The 18,796-nt window shown below is 34.3% G+C and overlaps 1 pseudogene; it reads left to right on the forward strand.

Annotated features, from left to right (window-relative positions):
- Nucleotides 1–11,824: 11,824 nt before the first annotated feature.
- On the forward strand, nucleotides 11,825–12,708 carry LOC100515160 (olfactory receptor 4A47-like; annotated as a pseudogene).
- Nucleotides 12,709–18,796: the final 6,088 nt, after the last annotated feature.

The raw sequence follows: 18,796 nt of genomic DNA on the forward strand, positions 1-18,796 counted from the left end.
AAAATCACTCCCTACAAATAAAAGTCCAGGACCAGATTGCTTCATAGGTGAATTCTATCAAACATATAAAGAGGAATTGGTGCCCATCCTCCTTAAACTCTTTCAAAAGGTTGAAGAAGAAGGAATACTCCCAAAGACATTCTATGAGGCCACCATCACCCTCATTCCAAAACCAGACAGAGATACCACCAAAAAAGAAAACTATTGCCCAATACCATTGATGAATATAGATTCAAAAATTCTCAACAAAATCTTAGAGAACCAAATCCAACAACATATCAAAAAAATTATACACCATGACCAGAAGGGGGTCATCCCAGGTTGAAAAGGAAGATTCAACATATGCAAATCAAACAACGTCATAAACCACATTAAAAAAAGAAAAGTCAAAAACTATATGATCATCTCAATAGATACAGAAAAAGCATTTGACAAAGTCCAACACCCATTCATGATCAAGAACTTTGCCAAAGTGGGCATAGAGGGAACATTCCTGAACATAATCAAAGCCATTTATGATAAACCCACAGCAAATATAATCCTCAATGGGGAAAAACTGAAAGCCTTCTCACTCAAATCTGGAACAAGACAGGGATGCCCACTCTCATCACTGCTCCTCAACATAGTTTTGGAAGTCCTAGCCACAGCAATTAGACAAACAAAAGAAATAAAAGGCATCCATATAGGAAGAGAAGAGATAAAACTGTCACTGTAGTATTTCTTGAAGTCTGGGAGAGTTATGCCTCCTGCTTTGTTTTTGTTTCTCAGGATTGCTTTGGCGATTCTGGGTCTTTTGGTGTTCCATATAAATGTTTGGATTGTTTGTTCTAGTTCTGTGAAAAATGTCATGGGTCATTTGATAGGGATTGCATTGAATCTGTAGATTGCTTTGGGTAGGATGGCCATTTTCACAATATTGATTTTTCCAATCCAGGAACATGGAATATCTTTCCATGTCTTTACATCTACTTTGATTTCTTTGATTAAAGTTTTATAGGTCTCGGCATATAGGTCCTTTACCTCTTTGGTCAGGTGTATTCTAAGGTATTTGATTTTGTGAGGTACAGTTTTAAAAGGTATCGTATTTTTGTATTCCTTTTCTAATATTTCATTGTTGGTATACAGAAATGCAACTGACTTCTGAATGTTAATCTTATATCCTGCCACTTTGCTGAATTTATTAATAAGTTCAAGGAGTTTTGGGGTTGAGTCCTTAGGGTTTTCTAGCTATAGTATCATGTCATCTGCATACAGTGACAGTTTGATCTCTTCTCTTCCTATATGGATGCCTTTGATTTCTTTTGTTTGTCTAATTGCTGTGGCTAAGACTTCCAAAACTATGTTGAAGAGCAGTGGTGAGAGTGGGCATCCCTGTCTTGTTCCAGATTTGAGTGAGAAGGCTTTCAGTTTTTCCCCATTGAGTATTATATTTGCTGTGGGTTTATCACTACAAAGCCACAGTCATCAAAACAGTGTGGTACTGGTATCAAAACAGACAGACAGACCAATGGAACAGAATAGAGAACCCAGAAATAAACCCTGACACCTATGGTCAATTAATCTTTGACAAGGGAGGCAAGAACATAAAATGGGAAAAGGAAAGTCTATTTAGCAAGCATTGCTTGGAAACTTGGACAGCTGCATGCAAAGCAATGAAACTAGAACACACCCTCACACCATGCACAAAAATAAACTCCAAATGGCTGAAAGACTTAAATATATGACAGGACACCATCAAACTCCTAGAAGAGAACATAGGCAAAGCACTCTCTGACATCAACCTCATGAATATTGTCACAGATCAGTCTCCCAAAGCAATATAAATAAGAGCAAAAATAAACCCATGGGACCTCATCAAACTGAAAAGCTTTTGCACAGCAAAGGAAACCAAAAAGAAAACAAAAAGACAACTTACAGAATGGGAGAAAATAGTTTGAAATGATGCAACCGACAAGGGCTTAATCTCTAGAATATACAAGCAACTTATACAACTCAACAGCAAGAAAGCCAATCAATCAATGGAAAAATGGGCAAAAGACCTGAATAGACTGTTCTCCAAGGAAGATATACAGATGGCCAGCAAACACATGAAAAAATGCTCAACATCACTGATTATAAGAGAAATGCAAATCAAAACTACCACGAGATAACACCTCACACCAGTCAGAATAGCCATCATTAAGAAGTCCACAAATAACAAGTGCTGGAGGGGCTGTGGAGAAAAGGGAACCCTCCTGCACTGTTGGTGGGAATGGAAACTGGTACAGCCACTCTGGAGAACAGTTTGGAGATACCTTAGAAACCTATACATAGAACTTCCATATGACCCTGCAATCCCACTCTTGGGCATATATCTGGAGAAAACTCTACTGGAAAGAGATACGTGCAGCCACATCTTCATTGCAGCACTATTCACAATAGCCAAGACATGGAAACAACCCAAATGTCCATCAACAGATGATTGGATTCGGAAGAGGTGGTATATATACACAATGGAATACTACTCAGCCATAAAAAAGAATAACATATTGCCATTTGCAGCAACATGGATGGAAATAGAGAATCTCATACTGAGCGAAATGAGCCAGAAAGACAGACAAATACCATATGATATCACTTATAACTGGAATCTAATATCCAGCACAAATGAGCATCTCCTCAGAAAAGAAAATCATGGACCTAGAGAAAATATTTGTAGCTGCCTGACGGGAGAGGGAGGAAGTGGGAGGGATCGGGAGCTTGGGTGTATCAGACACAACCTAGAATAGATTTACAAGGAGATCCTGCTGAATAGCATTGAGAACTTTGTCTAGATATTCATGCTGCAAAAGAACAAAGGGGGGGGAAACAATGTAATTGTAATGTATACATGTAGGGGTAACTTGATCCCCTTGCTGTACAGTGGGAAAATTAAAAAAATAAATAAAAAAATAAACCTTCACCTCCATTAAAAAATAAATAAATAAATAATAATAAATGATATAAAACAGTAGTAACACAGCATCAGATAAAAAAACAATTACTAGAAACCTACATATAGGATACTAAGTTCTTTAGAGTTAAAAATGAGGAAAAACTTAAAAACATGCATATGTGGTTTAAATATTTTATTTAATATAAAATCAGGAGTACACTTAGGATAAGGTAGAGGAAAGATAGGGAGGGGGTTAAAAATATATTATTGGTAACATTTTAGTTCTTGAGATGGTATCAAGTTTACTAGGATTCATCTCATATATATAAATGTAAAAAGCAATAGTATAAAACAGATAAAGTAAAAGATGGTAAAATACTTTGTAAAAGACTGAATTCTACAGCTGAGTATTTATTACAATAATACCCCCCCCATTTCTGTTGGCTCTGCTTCCTTTTGTGATGGCTTCATTTTCAATCAGGATCTCTCCACTTATGGTAAGATTAGTCAACTCTTACGTAAAGAGTTCTTGATTTATATTTTCAGAAAATTTTCTAGGAAAAAAAAAACTTTTCTCAATAGTCCAAACAATAATATTGTGTTGCAGCTCATTTGCTAATACATCCCTCACCCAATGTTTACAATCTGGGGAAATGCTTTTGGATCAACCTTGCCGGATTCATATTCCCACCCTTGGGGTTAGCACTTTCTCAACAGTGGACAAACTGTTGTTTCTCAAAGGAAAGTCAAGTTTTAGTAAATCAAAGAAGGAAAGTTGAAACTCCTTTCAGGCACACACACACACACACACAAATCAGACCCCACTGAGATAGTTTTATAACTTGCATTTATCATCCTCATGGGGCAGGCAGGCTCTCTCTGCATATTGTTCAAATATTTTTTCAGAAAAATAGCATCTTCCTTGTAGGCTAAGTGTATCTGCCAAAGGTTGAATATATATTCTTTATTAATGCTACATGCCAAACCACATCATGGAAAATATCACACTCAATTATGGGGACAATCTGCCATTTTTGATTCCCCATTTTATATTCTATAGAATTCAATGTCCTGGTTCTTCTAAGTTCTGTTGAGGCACATCAATGTTAGGTATTTCTGGAGGAGTATATTTTGTGTCCTCAAACCTTACCACATTTCTATCTCCTGTCCCTCCAATTTAGCAGCCTTAGTGTAGTTGAGAAAGTATCTGATTTAACATTACATAGGAAACTTTTCAGAAAATGTAATTACAAGTCGTTACTCATATTTTTTCAATTTCTTTTTAAATTTAATTTGTCTTATTTTATTCAGTCATTCACTTACTGAACAACTGATAATGAAATGCATGATATAAACTTATTTATAAATACTATGGTAGATATGGTAAAAAGGGAGCTATGATCCCTATTGTCAGAGAGTATTTAGAACTTAGAGAATTTACTAAGAATTTGAGGAGTGAAATTATCATTGTTTCTTGGTTTCTAGTTCTTATGCCAAATTTTCATATTTTTAATTTTTCAGTATTTTTAAAAATATATTGCTTTTATTTTTTTAATTTCCCCAATACATTATTTTTCTACTGTCCAGCATGATGACCCATTTACCCATATATGTATACATTCTTTTTTCTCACATTATCATGCTCCATCATAAATGACTAGACATACTTACCAGTGCTACACAGCAGGATCTTATTGCCTATCCATTCCAAAGGCAAGATTCTGAATCTATTAACCGCAAGGTTCCACTCTGCCCCACTCCCTCCACCTCCCCCTAGACAACCACAAGTCTATTCTCCAAGACCATGATTTTCCTTTCTGCGGAAAGGTTCATTTGTGCTGTATATTAGATTCCAGACATAAGTGATATCATATGGTATTTGTCTTTATCTTTCTGACTTACTTCACTCAGTATAAGATTCTCTAGTTCCATCCAGGTTGCTGCAAATGGCATTATTTTGTATTTTTTTATGGCTGACTAGGATTCCATTGTGTATATATAACATCTTCCTGATCCAATCATCTGTTGATGGATATTTGGGTTGTTTCCAAGTCTTGGCTATTGTGAATAGTGCTGCAACAAATATGTGGGTGCATGTGTATTTTTTAGGGAAAGGTTTTGTATTGAAAAATGGACCAAAGGCCTGAATAGACATTTCTCCAAGGAAGATATACAGATGACCAACAAGCACATGAAAATATGCTCAACATCCCTGATTATTAAAAGAAATGCAAATGAAAACTACGAGATACCACCTCACACCAATCAGAATGGCCATCATTAATAAGCCCACAAATAAAAAATGCTAGAGAGGGTGTGGAGAAAAGGGAACCCTCCTGCACTCTTGGTGGGAATGTAAGCTGGTACAACCACTATGGAGTACAGTATGGAGGTACCTTAGAAAACTATACATAGAACTACCATATGAACCAGCAGTCCCACTCTTGGACATATAACCAAAAAAGTTTTTTTGGCTGTGCCCATGACGTGTGAAAATTCCTGGCCCAGGGACTGAACCTACGCAAGAGTGACTTGAACCACTTCAATAACAATGCCAGATCCTTAACCTGCTGCATCACTAGAGAACTCCAATTTGTCAATAATTGATCATTTCAATCAGGATTTGCATTTATCTGGGTTTAGACAATTAGTGCTCATCTGGACTTCTAATGCAGAAATCCAAACATTTTTTCCTGAAATTGTAGTCATTTCAGTCCACATCACTGTACTTAAATAATTTTACTCAGTATTCTTTGAATATACTTCATAAAGGTCTTCAGTGATTCTTTTAAATGTTGATGTAAGCATATATTTTGTTGTTGGCTCACTTCTACAAACCATCTAAATGTTTGTTTTCATCAATCTCACCCAATATCATGATTTAAACTATAACTTTGTTGCTGGAGGCCAGCTCTGGCGGCCAGGGAGTGTACACTTTTTCCCAAAGGAAAGGAACGGATGTCGGCTTTTGCAACAGAGACAGCCTCTTTGTCCTTTCTTTCAGGGCACTGGACTGCTCAAATTTTATTGGCATAAGTAGTTGATTATATAGACAGTTTTTCATTACAGATTACATCACAGTGTTAAAAGTACATTGGTTAACTATTACAGTGTTAAAAGTACATTGGCAGCTATACATCATGTTTTAAGATCTTTGTTTTAACTAAACTTAGTGGGTACAATTTAGGGGAAATTAGGTACAATACATCACGTTTTAAGATCTCTATCTTAACTAAACTTAGTGAGTATAATTTAAGGGCAGTGAGGTACAATATATCATGTGGAGAGGAGGAGACTCAGTGCAAATCATCCCATAGCCAGCCAGTCTCCACAAGTTGAAGAGGTCACAGACACAAGAATTTGGCATTCACAAATCTTGTTTTTTGACTAGCACTTATCTTTAAAGCCTTATGGCAGGGAGACTGTGTAAGAAAATATAAACCAACTTAACTAGCTATCACTTAAAAGCTTCTATAACTCATAGCTAGGTGTCTTTTGGTCAAGAATAATATATGTCTAACTTCTATGAACCTCATTAAAATCATAACTCTAAAGTTTACTATATAACTAGTTAGTAGATAAACACTATATATTAATTAAGTTGGATATGAATAGGGAAAAGTCCCTCAGGATGAAATTTTGATTATATTATTGCTGTAATTTTGTTAAGTCACAAATAACCACAAGAAAACAAGAATGGAAAATAAGAATAATAAGGAAGTAATCAGGAAAGACTGAGGAAAACTGAATAACAAATAAAACAACAGGAAAGACTAGGTAACCTGAGAAGCAATCCATGTTCTCCAGCACAAACATGGAAACTGTTTTCCCAGGAAAGCCCCAATTCTTCCCCATCAACATCAAAATGAGAGCTGTATAACCTGAGGCCTGCCCTCGGCTTGTACCATACAGGCAGGCTTTTTAGCCTGACCATAAGCCCACCTTCGGCATGCACCATTAAGGCAGGCTCTTTATCCTGACCAGAAGCCCACCTTCAGCTTGTACCATTCAGGTGAGCTTTTATCCTGTCCAGAGGCCCACCTTTGGCATGTACCATTCAGTTGAGCTCCCTTCCTTGGTTAGGAACTTTCCTTCAGGTTTTTCTGCCATCAGGTCCTTTTTTTGAGTCCTTGCATTTTCTCGGCTCCCCGCATAACTTACAAGGAATGATCCCCAAATCTATTTCTACAGTCCTAATTTGAAATTAATACTTAAAAAATCTAACTGCCTAATGACAATTTTTCCAAGTATGTCTTATGGCTACCAGAATTTTAATTCATTTGCAATGCATTGCTGTTGCTACTAAGTTCATCAACCTAAGAGATAATTTCTAGCCATTAGAAATGGATGTGGAGAAAATGTAACCCTCCTACACTGTTTATTGGAATGCAAATTGGCAGAGCTATTATAGGGAACAGTGTGAAAATTCCTTAAAAGCCTAAAATTAGAGTTACCACATGATGCAGCAATCCCACTCCTGGAATATATCCATAGAAAACTAATTCAAAAAGATACATGCACCTCAATGTTCCTTGCAGCACTATTTACAATATCCAAAACATAGAACAACCTAAATGTCCACCCACAGAGAAATGGCTAAGATGCTGTGGTATATATGAACAATGGAATATTACTCGGCCATCAAAATGAATGAAATTATACCATTCACAGCAACATGGATGGACCAAGGGATTATCATACTAAGTGAAGTAAACTACACAGCAAACTCAAATATCAGATGATACTGCTTGTATGTGGAATCTAGAAAAATATTGCAAATGACATATATACAAAACAGAAAAGGAATCAGAAACATAGATAACAAATATATGGTTACCAAAGATGAAAGGAGAGATAAATTAGGACTTTAGGATCAACATATACACACTACTGATGAAAGAAATCAGAGAGGGCTTTCTCGTCATGGCTCAGTGGTTAATGAATCAACTAGGAAATGTGAGGTTGTGGGTTTGATCCCTGGCCTTGCTCAGTGGGTTAAGGATCTGGCATTTCTGTGAGCTGTGGTGTAGGTCGCAGATATGGCATGGATCCCACATTGCTGTGGCTCTGGTGTAGGCTGGTGGTTACAGCTCTGATTCAACCCCTAGCCTGGGAACCTCCATATGCCATGGAGCAGCCCAAGAAATTGCAAAAAGACAAAAAAAAAAAAGAAGAAATAAATCAAAGATGCCACAAACAGATGGCAAGATATACCATGCTCTTGGATTGGAAAAATCAGTATTATCAAAATGACTATACTACCCAAGGAAATCTACAAATTCAATCCAATTACTATTAAATTGACATTCTTCACAGAACTAGAATAAAATATGTTAAAATTTGTATGGAAGCACAGAATAGCCTGTACAACCAAAGAAATTTGAAAAACAAACAAAGAATGAAACTGGAGGAATCATGTTCCCTGACTTCAGCTTATACCACAAAGCTACAGTCCTCAAAAGAGTATTGTACTGTCACAGAAACAGAAATATATATCAATGGAACAGGATAGAAAGCTCAGAAATAAATCCAAGTACCTATGGTTAAATAATCTATGACAAAGGAAGTAAGAATATATGGTGGAGAAAAGATAGTTTATTCAATAAATGGTGCTTGTAAAAGTGGACAACTAGTTCAACAGAAGTGAATATGATTTGAACTTTATTTATATTTGGAGGTCCCTAGAGTAAAATACCTGTGGAAATTAGGCCACAAAGTTTATAGGTGGGGAATTTTTGAAGTATGCCATTAGTATGTCCATATTCTGTGGAGAAAAAAAGACAAACTGAAAGAATTATGGGCTGACATGACAACTGTGAATAATTTAAATTTTAATGTCCTTAAAAACATCATGTTTTTTTTTTCTTTTTGCCAGACTCACAGCATGAGGAAGTTCCTGAACCAGTGCTTGAACGCACAGCCACAGCAGTGACCAGAACCACAGTAGTGACAATGTCATATTCTTAACCCACTGTGCCAGCAGGAAACTTCTTACAGGTATTCTTAAATCATGTTCCACTTTCATAGCAGAATGCACATAACTTCAATTCACTGATGTAATACTGTTTCTCAACACAACTTATAAGTTTTTATTTTATTTAATGGTAATTATATTAAGGTATGATATAAAATATATATATGAAATCAACATTTTGTATGCCTTAAACTTACACAATGTTATGTGTCTAATAAATTTCAATACAAAAGAAGACTAGGTTCTTTTAAAAAATGCATTTAAGGATAAATCTTGACTTAGTTTGGAGGAACTAAAGTAACATTGACTGGCAGTGAAAAAAAATCACATTTGAAATTGCTAAAATAAAAATTAATTGACTTAATTTTGCCTGTTACACATAATTAGCAAAAGAAACTAATAAAACTTTTTAAATCAACTGTCCTCAAATAAAATTCATGATGACAAAATAAAAATAAGAAAAATAAGAGGCCTTTATGTATACACAAAATAATATTTTACACACCTGGAAAGTGAAGAGTTTTTTGATAGGAGGCACACACCCAAAACTTGAAATTTGGTGTTGTTTTGAGTTGAAATGTTTTCCCCAAGAAAAAAATGTAATGGATTCCTAACCCCTAGTACTCCAGAAAGTGAGCTTATTTAGAGTTAGGGTTTTGCTGTATAAGTGCCTGACATTAGGCTTTTGATTGTCCAGCTGCCCATTTCAAAGATACTTATCTTGAATAAATATATTGTCAGGTACACAACTGGATACAGAGCCAGGCCCCTCTACCCATGAGGTTTCCATTTTACAAGCCCCAGGTAACCTATAATTGAACATTTTAGTGACCTTGCATTTCCTTTCCTGCAATTTAGTCAAAATTTTGTTTGAAATTCAAAAATAAAGATTGACGTATACATAGTACTACTTTAAAAACAGGTAACAAGGACCTGCTGTATAGCACAGGGTAATCCCAACACTGCACAATAACCTATATGAAAAAAGAATCTGAAAACAAATGAATATATGAAAATGTATAACTGATTTACTTTGCTGCACACCTGAAACTAACACATCCTTTTAAATCAAATACACTCCAATAAAATTTATATAAAAAAGACTGAACCCAAGAAAATGTAGGTACCCTAACTTTGATCACAATACAGGCACAACCACACATTCTCTTCTCTCTTTCTCTCCATCTGTGATTTCCTGGTGTGACCTCTGAGTAATAAATTTTGTTTTTGTTTTTACAAAGTTCCCTTATGGATATTGCAGAGGTGCATATTGCAATCATAAGAACCATAAGGTTCCATCCAGCCACAACATTGTCTCTGCTTGGGAAAAATGTCTAAGGGGGCTCCCCACAAGCAGTAGTATTGGATGAGTGTAGCCAGAGATTCATGTTAATGGTATTACTCTCCATAGTTTGAGACAGAAACATAACAAGTATTTACAGAGGAAGGGAAGTTATATTTATTCCTATTAGTGTAAAAAGATGATCTATTTTTAAGAACCATGTAAAATTATTTAAGGCATCCTTTGTTAGGCTTAAAGCAATGCATAAAAAAGACACACAAAAAACAACAGCACAAGAATGTCTCACAAAATCTCAGGTCAAGTGGTCTAGGCATACAGACATAATAGAATGATAAAGGCTAAACAATTTTTCCATTCTGAACTTAGTAGGAAAATATTCTACTTGAGATAAATTCCCCTGGAAAATGGCTAGTTACTGTTTTCATATGTAAAAATAGAATTTCCTTGTTTTTTGGATAAATTATCCAAATAGCATAAACTTTTGTTGCTTCATATGCAAGTTGGAATTTATTTTAAGCAGTCTACAATGCAAATAAGAAGAATCTTTTGAATAAACACAGGATTCCATGTAGAAATTGAATAGCTCCATAAGATAATGTATTTCCTCAAGAAATAATATAAAATTTCACCCTGTGTTGTCGTGCTGGATGAAACAGAAACATCAAGCCTATGAGTAACTTAAGTCTCCTTTTAGATTGTGAACAAGGCTCCACAAGGTAAGACTAATGATAAATAGCAGGAAGCAGTCCTCTCAATTGTGTGACTTTAAAGATTTTTTAAAAGTATATTTGATTTACAATATTCTGTCAGTTTCTGCTGTACAGCAAAGGGAGATATATATATTTAGATCTCCATTTTCTCACATTATCCTCCATCATGTTCCATCAGTAGAACAAGTAACTAGATATAGCTCCCTGTGCTATATAGCAGGATTTTTATTATGTAATAAATTGTCATTTTGAAATAAATAAAACTTATAATCCATTTTAGTTTTATCACCTAAAAGTGAGTGACCTTTGTAAAATTAATGAGATATTCTGAGTTTCACTGTCTTCAGATATAAAGTAGGATTAACATTCTTTTTAACATACGTATTAGATTTGAAAAATTAAGTTGTGGGAGAGTGATTCAAATGTCAGTGTAAGAGTGTAGATCCATTGAATGATTCAATAATACAAGATTTGAAGAGTATAATTTGAACTATTTCATGAGAACAAGTGTTTGGGGACCAGAAAAAAGTGGAGAAATTGGTAGGAGGCTATTGCAGTGGGACAGGAAGGATATGAGAAGAAGTAGTTGATCAGATTTGTGATATAATATGAAAGCAAAGACAAACAGGATTTGTCAAAATTAAGAGTAAAATGAGAGAAATATGGAGTGAGCAACACTGTGAGATTTATTGTCTGATCCCTTGTCTTATATCATATCACTGAGGACAGGTAACTATGCCTTATTCAGCTTGGTAATCACAATGTCTATGACACATTGAATTCAGACTCAAATAGACACTCCATTCAATTTATTTTAATTGAATGCACAAATAAAAGATGAAACATAATGTATTTAAAAATTTTCTCCTTGTTTTGTAGGTAAATTTCTTGTAATATGTGAATTCAGCTCTCATACAGACTAGATGAAACCAAGGAGCAATGTAACTGAGTTTGTCCTCTTGGGGCTCACTCAGAGCATCCAGGGTCAGAAAATATTTTTTGTCCTGTTCTTGCTCATCTACATTCTGATGATGGTGGGCAATCGCCTCATCATTTTGACTGTAGTGGTCAGCCCAACTCTGGATACTCCTATGTACTTCTTTCGTACTTATCATTTATGGATGCTTTTATTCTACTATAGTCACCCCAAATGTTATTATAGACTTACTCTGTGAGACGAAAACCATTTCCTTCCAAGATTGCATGACCCAGCTTTTGGTAGGACACTTACTTGGTGGTGCTGAGATTTTGCTTTTGGTAGTTATGGCCTATGACCTCTATGTGGCCATCTGCAAACACTTGTATTACTTGATAATCATGAATCAGTGAGTGCATATTCTGCTGCTGATGTTGGCCTGGGTTGGTGAGTTTCTACATGTTGTAGTACAACTAGTCTTGGTTTACAACCTTACCTTCTGTGGCTTCAATGTCATTGACCATTTGATATGTGACATTTACCCTTTGTTAAAACTTGCCTATGTGGGTACCTACATTATTGGCCTGACAGTGATTGGCAATGAGAGGGTGATGTGTCCTATGGAGTCATTATTCACTTCCTGAAAACTCTCAGTCAAGAAGAGAGGTGCAAAGCATTATCCAGCTGTGGCTCCCACATTACTATGGCGGTCCTATTCTTTGTGCCCTGTATTTTTATGCATGTGAGACCACCTTCTATCTTACCCATTAATAAATCATTGACTGTGTTCTGTACCATTATCACCCTCTGCTGAATCATGTAATGTATACTCTGAGAAATGGAGAGATGAAGATTGCCATGAAAAACCTCTGGATCAGAAAAAGAAAATGAAGCAGCAGAAAAATGTCTTACTTATATTCAATGAAAAATTACTCATTCTAGGTAAGTCATGTGTAAGTAATGACTTTAACTGTAGTAATTTCTGCTCAGGTTTAATATCTTTTGTATGATGAAAACATTTATTATATGAAAACTTCCAATAATCAAAGCATACTTTAAATTATTCATAGTTTCTTAGTTCACATTACACACATATAAATGAAATACACTTTTACTTTTTCACAATTCCTGAGTGTTTTATATATATATATAGTCTGGGGGTATAAAATGTCTTTTGAGAAAATATGTTCATGTTCTATGAGATGAATTATGTTATAGTTAATATTATGAATTTTTTTAGTTAGTGTAGGATTTTCTCATGTTTCTATCTTAATGTAATTTTTTCTCAGGATTAATAGGACTCATTACAGACTTCAGAAAAAATGTGAAATAAGACTTAAAACTTTGCTCACTCCTACCTAGGCAAAGACAGCCCATAGTAATAAATTGGAGTATATATCTTATTTTTGTATCTGCAAGATTCTAATGTTGAAGAAGAATGATTTTTCAAGTTGTAATATTAACTATAAGGAGGCTATGTATATAAAAATAATCTGAATGAACAAGGTGTATTTGTACAAAATAACTAAATAGTACTTGTTTTCCCATTTGGGCAATCATATTATCTCAAATGGATCAATTTTTCTTGATGTTATATTTTCATAAAAATGATCCATTACTCTTTCCACATAGTTTAGAAATACCCCTCTGATCTTTCTCAATATTCCTAACTCTATTTCTTTGTTGTTTATATTATTTCATAGTTTTTTATAAAGACCCAGGCTCTGCCTTTCACACGTAAAATTTCATACTCCAGAACACATAAGCTTCAAACTTGCACTAAAGAACTTGACATCAGATATTTTGTGATATAATTGGTAAGAAAGATGCTATAACATATGGCATTCTTATCTCATTTATTAAGAAAATACAGATTACTAGGTAATACAGAGGCCAGAATATTTTGGTTTATTTGACAGGTATATCATTCACCAAACTCCTTCTCTCTCTCAATCAGACTTGAAACAAAATATAATTTCCCTCTTATATTGTCAGAAACATATGGTGAAAGTAATATTAGTCTGCCTGCCTTATTTAGTCTGGATTGATGAGAGGGTAAGGCTGTGGAGTAATCAGTGATTTTCAGTGGTAAACCATACAGTATGAGAAACTTCATATCCTGATTTTTAATCCTTATTTCATGATTATTTTTATATCAAAGTCATGAAAGATAATAACATTTGATAAATAGTATCAAACATTTGAGTTAGCAGAATTTATATAAATAATTTTTATTTTGTTTGTTGCTATAAACTGAAAGTTTGCTTCACCTCCAAATTTATAAGTTAAATCTTTTACAATGCAGGTGGTATTTGGAGGTGGGCCTTTTGGGAACTAATTAATTCAAGAAGAAAGAGCCCTCATGAATGGGATAAATGCATTTACAAAGGATGTCCCAGAGTCACTAGACAATTTGGCCATGTGAGGACACAACAGATATCTGTCTATGAAGTAGGAAGGAGTCATTCACCAGACTTGGAAACTGCCAGCACCCAAATCTTGGACCTGAGCCTCTAGAACTGTGAAAAATACTTAATGTTTAATCCATCTAGTTCATGGTATTCTATAATAGCAACCCAAGTGAACCAAGACAGAAATTTAGTTTTCAAATTTGTATAGTTATTTCACATGATAATATTAGAATATTTGTTAATTATCTATGTTCAATGGTCTACAAGCTCCCCAAAGTCATGGAAATTTATTTCATGTATTTGTGCTTTCTGTTCCTTGTACAGTGTATGGGACATAAAATTCACTTCTAAACTTTTTCAATTACATGTATGTTTGAAAGCTTGATATAGCAGTGTGAGGAATTTTTGATAAAATTTGATTAACTTATTTATTTATTTATTTAGCTGTAACTGTGGCATGTGAAATTACAGCACCAGGGAATCAAACCTGTGACAGAGCAAAGACTTGAGCCACTGCAGTGACAACCCTGGATCCTTATCCTTCTGTGTCACAAGGTAATTCCCTTGATTGATTCTTTATACATATATTTTCTACAAATAATACTCTTCTGCGATATTTTCTACAATATTTACATTATTTTTTTATTTATGTTATAGTTGTGAGTTTCAATATAAATATATTATGTTTTAATATTCTTTTATTTTTTGATGTCTTTTACAACATCACTTTTGGAAACTTCACTGCTTTTTATTATTTTTTTTGTTTAAATAACTTTTCAAAACACTTTTTAAAAAATTCATTTTCTTTTTAAGCCCACATCCAAAGCATATGGAAGTTCCTAGGCTAGGGGTCAAATTGGAGCTGCAGCTACCAGCCTAAGCCACAGAGCTTCATCTGAGAACTACACTGAAGTTCATAGAAATGCCATATCCTTAACCCACTGAGCAAGGCCAGAGATTGAACTTGAATCCTTATGTATACTAGTTGGGTTCATAATCTGATGAGCAACAACAGGAAGCCCTCAAAACACTTTAATTTTTTCACCCATTTAGAATTTGTTTTTTGTCTTTTGCGAGGAAATTCCTAAGCTTATTTTCCCTAAGTAGATAAAGTCATCTGCAAATGTAATTCTTAATCATGTTTAATATAGATATTTTAGATAATATGTAAGGTCTCATACCATCAAGAAATTTCAAATTTTGGGTCCTTCCTCATCTTCCTCCTTTCCACCACTATCCTTCTTTTGTGTATTTCCCTAGCACTAACATATTTCTCTGTTCAAGGATTTTAATGTGTATTTACACCTAATATGGACAGTCTCCCCTAACTATTCATCTTTTTTTTTTTCCTGATAAACTTTAGGTCAATTTTCCTAAATTTGAAAACTTCCCAATAGAATATATTCAGAAAGTCATGACTCTACATATTTATTTTGAGGAAAATTACATATTTTAAAAATTTATTTCCAATCCAGAAAAAGATACATATTTTAAAGGATTTTTTAATTTTTATGCAATTTTAAAGGTTATACTCCATTTACAGTTACTACAAAATATTGGCTCTATTCCTCATGTTGTGCAATATATCCTTGTAGCCTATTTTTTAAATTTTATTTTAATTTACATTGCAGTATAGTTGATTAACAATGTTGTGTTTGTTTCAGGTGTACAGAAAAGTGATTCAGGTGTACAGAAAAGTGATTCAGGTGATTCAGGTGTACAGAAAAGTGATTCAGTTATCCATATGTGAAAGATTGATTGACATCTCAAAAAATTGTAGTCATCTCTGCAGAATGTACATAAATCTTGCTTTTTGGTCACCTTATTTGAAAAGACTTTCTTATTTACATTCAATTCACATTTTCAGTGAAGTGATGGTCCTAAAGGGATTAGTTTTTTTTGCTGGCACGAATTATAGCACAGTCCCCAAAGCCATGGACATATGTCTGTATCCAAATATTCATAGGCCTGTATCAAACAAAACACAAGTATGCATCCCACCACACACTCAGGCCTGCATCTGGCCTCATGTGAATTTGTATGAAAACATGTTTATACAAAATCACTGATATGTAGATCTGTTGCCAATTGCTGTATATGTCAATATGTGAACACACAGGCGTCTGTACCCGACAACATGTGACTCAGTATCTGACTAGTATTATGAATATACTGCATATGTTTATGCATATGCATATATTTAATATGATCACACACAGGGTTATATCTTGCCATACACTTGTTTGTAACTGACAGTATGTGAATTTAGGCATAACTACTTTAATAATGCTTCTGTTCCATGTGGCATAGACTGATGTCACTCTCTGGTATTCAGCTGATTGCTGGACTTTTAATGAGGTTCCAAGGTGACTTCATCCATACCAATGATTCCTTGGCAGGGCTCCTCTGAGTCTGTTTCCTTCTCCTGTTAGTTTCAGGGCTACATAAAGAAAATCTGTCCAGAGATGTTGTCAGACTTGTAAAAGAGCAGCTCAGGGATCCTAGAGGGAGGAGGCAAAAGATGTCAGGTCAGTTAAGTCTCATTCCATCTTTATATCAACCTGAGTCCAGGATCACAAGCTCTAAATCCAGACTACTCTTCACACTAAAGAAAATAAGCAACAAAATGAAAAGGTAACATATGGAACTTGGGGAAATATTGACAAATCATATATTTCATAAGTGGTTAATATTTAAAATATACCAGAAATTTCAACTCAACAGCAATAAATAAATAAATAAATAGGGAAAGAACCTGATTTGATATTTTTCCAAAAAGACATGTAACTGTACAAGTGGTTTATGACAAGGTGCTCAATATCACTAATCTTTACAGAATTTCAAATCAAAATCAAAATGAGTATCACTTGAAAACGTTAGGATGGCTATATGAGATATACAGGAGACAACAAATGCTTGTGAGGATGTAGAAAAAGAGAACCCTACTATATGGGTTGTAGAATAATAAATTTGTTCAGCCACCATGAAAGAAATAATGGATGTTTCTTGAAAAATTAAAAATAAAATTACCATATGTTGCAATGGTTCCACTTCTCTGTGTATATCCAAGAATATGAAGAAATACTGGAAATCTCAAGTTCATTACAGAATATTTGAAATAGCCAAACATGGAAATAACCTAAATGCATTTGCCCACTGATGGATGAATGTATAAAGAAAATTCAAGGTGTGTGTAATATTACTTAGCCATTTAAGAGACAAAAAGTAGTGACTTTGAGGGCAAAATACTAAGTGAAATAAAAAAAACAAATACTGTATGACCTCACTTAAGTGTTCAATCTAAAACAAAACTCAGAAAGGAGTAGACTGTTGATTGATAGGTGATGGAAGAAATGAGGATATGTTGTTAGAATGGTATAAGATTATATTATATGACATGCAAATTCTGGGAATCTAATGTACAGCATTGTGACAATAGTTAACTATATTTATTATATACTGAAAATGGCTGAGAGTAGAATTTAAAGATTATCACCATGCAAACAAAATTTATAACTATGTGAGGTGATGAGTGTATTAACTAGCCTTATTTCAGTAATAATTTTACAACGTATGTGTATATCAAATCATTTTGACCACTTTAAACTTATAAAATGTTATGTCAATTGTATCTTCAGAAAGTTAGTAAAAAATAAAAAATATAAGCAGATTTATTAATTAAAAAGAAAAGTGTATGAGCTATAGACATATTTCTTCCATGTGTTCTGTATACAATTGGGTGTGTGTGTGTGTGTGTGTGTGTGTGTGTGTGTGTGTGTGTGTATTTAGCAAGAAAACTGAAATAAATACCTCTGTTCAAAAGGAAGGCTATGGTGCTTCCTTCAGAGAAGTCTTCAAAATTTTTGTAGGATATCTATTTTTAATGGGTTTTACCTCATTATACAAGCGCCTCATCCGCAAATATTCTTCAACTAGTCTTTCTCAAATTTAGGCTGAAAGTATGTGGGCAGTGGGATGATACCCTTAATCCTCTTAATTATATTTTTGTGTATTTAAAGACACTTTAAATCTTTCCAAAGTCTTAACAAAGTGTCTTACATCTAAAATACTGAGATCATATTTATTTTGATGCCATTTCTTACTTTGAGAGACTTTTTTCTCTTTGGAAAATCTGACAATGAGAACCTGTTTTTATTTTGGCGTCATTAAGTCCAGCCTCCTGTATTTAATAAATACATAAATAAGTAAATTTAGATTTAGAACTAATTATGCATGGTTTCTCTGTACCTGCAGAGAAGAACACTCAGAATGCTGATCAGCCATGTAAGTATTCTTGATGCTTGAATTGTCCTCTTTTTTGGCTACATTTGAATATCTTTCTTATTCTCTTCTCTTCATTGGCCCTGTGCTACAAAAACATGGAGGTGACCCATCTCTGGATTTGAGTTCCCAGATGTTGCCTGCATGAAAAGTGAAAACAAAATTTTACAATTACCATCAGGTCAATATAACATGCAAGCAGAAATTACAAAGACAAAATACAGGGCATTATTTGTTCAGAAGCAATATTTGTGTTTATTTTCCTCAGAGCCATATTTTCAGAACCT

The sequence above is a fragment of the Sus scrofa genome, chromosome 10 (assembly GCF_054392235.1).
Source record: "Sus scrofa isolate SSC_HxYL_T2T_F1_AM1 chromosome 10, Sscrofa_HxYL_maternal_Yorkshire_Landrace_v2.0, whole genome shotgun sequence".
Lineage (NCBI taxonomy): Eukaryota > Metazoa > Chordata > Mammalia > Artiodactyla > Suidae > Sus > Sus scrofa.